We start from the raw sequence: 3,426 nt of genomic DNA on the forward strand, positions 1-3,426 counted from the left end.
CATGACGTGAGCAGGCTGTGGCTTGGCAGACATGATGTGAGCAGGCTGTGGCTTGGCAGGCATGACGTGAACAGGCTTTGGCTTGGCAGGCATGACGTGAGCAGACTCTGGCTCTGGTTTAGTGCCGTGTTCCTTCTCCACGACACCCACAGTAAAAGCAGATCCACTCAACCGCAGAGCAAAGTCTATATACTGTTCTAGTGACCAGTGTGGGGTATTGCGTGGCATTAAACGTGGCATGTCTTTACTTAAAACAAAACGAAAAATGTCTTTTAAGAAAGTATAATTGAAGTCCACTTGACAGTAAAGTTCACAAAAATCCTGAACATAATCCTCTATGGAGCGATTACCTTGACGAAGGCGAACTAGGCGATCTGCTGGGTTCATTTTGTGGGTCATGTATTCTGTAATGATTCAGTCCACTGAAGGCGGGCGTAGTTAAGAACCCAAGTGCAGTTTATTTACAGTGTGATCCAAACATCCAAACAATAATCCGAGACTTGACTTGACATGAACAGACTAGACTCACCAACAGCGGGATAAATACATGAATACATGAGGGCAAGGGAAGCATGACACAAACAGGGACCATGATTAAACTCCAAAATAAAAGACATGAAAACATGAACAAGAAACACACCCAAAACACCACATTACATCCTGACACGTGTTGTCTAACCCAAATAGAGTTTAGAATGTTTAAATGCTAATCCCAATGTGTCTTTTTCATTATCTACATGGATATTAAAATTACCAACAATTAAGACTTCATCTGCAGCCAGCACTAGCTCAGATAGAAAATCAGCAAATTCTTAGATTTTTTGAGTCTGTATGGTGCCCTGGTGGCCTGTATAAAGTAGCCAGCACAAATGTGACAAGAGATTTATCATTAACACTTATTACACTAGACCTCTTGAGAAATACTGAAAATATTACTATAAATTGTAACAACACCTCACCCTCTACCCTTTCAGAGAACTCAGTGATAAAAATTTTATTTGTTTTTGGTGGACGATACACCACTGCTACCACCAATGAGTTCATCTGGTCCAATGAAAAATGTTATACTTCAAAGCTTGTGAAAGTGTCCGTTTCTATTATTTGACAACAGAAATTATCTTTAAAAACAGATGCCAGTCCACCACCCCGACCAGAAAAATGGGGAGAATTAAAAAACTTATAATTAAGAGGGTAACTTCAGAGAAAGGACTACTATCTCCAACAGAGAGCCTCAGTTACAAATAGAAAAGTCTAAATTGCCAGAGTTTATAAATTTGTTTCAAATAAATGTCTTGTTTCCCAGCACCATAGACAAGGTGACCATCACTGAAGAGGCTGCTGACAGGGTGGTGTGACTATTATGGAGTGCTATAAACATGTATTGTATGTTTCATTCATACTGAAAGCAGGGATTAAAGTTCCGTCGCTACGACAGATTTCCGTCAGTTCATAAAGACAGTCACTTGCTTCATTCCTGAATGATTCAGCCTTTCGAACGAATCAATTGAATGAATGATTCAGTGATAAAAATCAGTGACTTGCCGCCACCTGCTGGTGGATTTAGTTAAATTTTTAGAGTATAATTTCAGTTATTTCAATCATATTTCTGTATTCAAAATTTTATATTTAAAACATTAATCTCCACATGAATTTATGAATTTAATTGCACTCATGCTACTTCTGAGCCTCATTAACCATCTGAAAATTTACCTACAAGCCACTTTTGTGTTCTTCTGTGCCACCTCTGTAGTACAAATTAATTTATTAATACTAATTTCATATGATTGGTAACTTATTTACTTACTTACTCCTTGTCCAGGCTCCCTGCAACCATATCCCAACCATCCTGCTGACTTGCACTTCCTTCAGCAATGCTTGTAACTAATCCTGGAGCTGCAACCCTTCTCCTCCAGCCCAAATCTCTCAGCTGTAAGGCTAATGATGATGGTGGTCATTGTCTGAAGGTGTTGTTAAGCTTCACCCTTGGCAGTTGCCTCCAAAATGGCATCAGCGTCTTCATCAAATTGGAGCCACTCCTTCTCCTTGTAAGTTTGGAGCAACTTGACCCATCAATTTTCTGATGTTCTGTATAGGTCTGAGGCTTGAGTCACTCGGGAGGTTCTGAGAACCGTTTCAAGTCAAGTCACCTTTATTTATATAGCGCTTTATACAATACAGATTGCGTAAAAGCAGCTTCACAGTGTCAAACAGGAAAATAGTTTGTCAATAATGCAAAAGGACAATTACAAACAGTAAATTTTTCAGTTAAAGTCAGTTAACTGATGATTCAGTGATGTCATCATCCAGTTCAGCTCTCTTCAAATAGTGTTTGTGCAATCAAGTCGACAATATTGCCAGAAATTAAGCGTCCCCAACTAAGCAAGCCAAAGGCGACAGTGGCAAGAAACCAAAACCAGGCTCAGTCGGGGGGCCAATTCTCCACTGGCCAGACAAAACCAGCATGGTGTGGTTTAATTCCAGGCTGCAACACTGGTCAGATTGTGCAGAGGACTTTTCTGGTTCCCATGATCTTGTCCAGATGGCAGTGTACCTTTAATCTGGGACACGCAGATGAAAGTACCTTGAAGCGAAGGTTTGCTCGCCAGAGCTTAACCTTGTTGCAAATGACTGTATGTCTTCTGCCTCAGCCTGTCTGTGACACTATCAAATTTCTATAATTCAAATATGTTAAAGGTAGGGCTGCACAATTAATCGAAATTAAATCGCAAAGGCGATAAATCGCGATTAGGCAGAAACTGCGATTGTCATGCATATCTTTCAGTGAAGCACGGTTCTGTGATCAGCAGTAAATCTCCATCCGAAGGCCAGAGGGCACTCTCGCGCTGAAACTCCAAATACGCCTCGCAAAAGAAATCCAGGAAATCCCTATAGCGGTTGCTGAATAAACAGAAAATTGAACTGCTTTCATTGATTCAACGTGACTAATAAACACACGACTACAACAATATATGGTTTTTCTGAGTTTGTCTTATTATAAAGTTTATTATAATAAAGTATATAATAATGCAATGCTAATTGACATAGCCTTTATCACTGCTTAGAATACTATGAAATATGTTGTGTGCCTTACAGTGTTAATTTTGACAGGCATTTTTGATTTAGTCTTAGGGCCCTATCATACACCCAGCGCAATGCGGTGCCAGGCGCGACACAAGTGTTTTTTGCTAGTTTCAGCCTGACGCAGTTGTCACGTACACTCTGCTTATTACACACACAGGGATGCATAACAGCACACAAACATGCCAAATATTAAAAATTAAAGGATTGCAATGTTACTCATTAAGAGAATAGGGGCAACCCTTTTAGACCATGTGCCGGGCGTTTTTCCGGGCGTTTTTCCCGTCATTAAACTAGCAAAAGTGGATTTGGACACGCCCTAAGTGCACCTGCGCCGTGCGCTTTAGA

The sequence above is a fragment of the Sinocyclocheilus rhinocerous genome, unplaced genomic scaffold (genome assembly GCF_001515625.1).
Source record: "Sinocyclocheilus rhinocerous isolate Xijiao unplaced genomic scaffold, SAMN03320098_v1.1 scaffold721, whole genome shotgun sequence".
Classification (NCBI taxonomy): Eukaryota; Metazoa; Chordata; class Actinopteri; order Cypriniformes; family Cyprinidae; genus Sinocyclocheilus; species Sinocyclocheilus rhinocerous.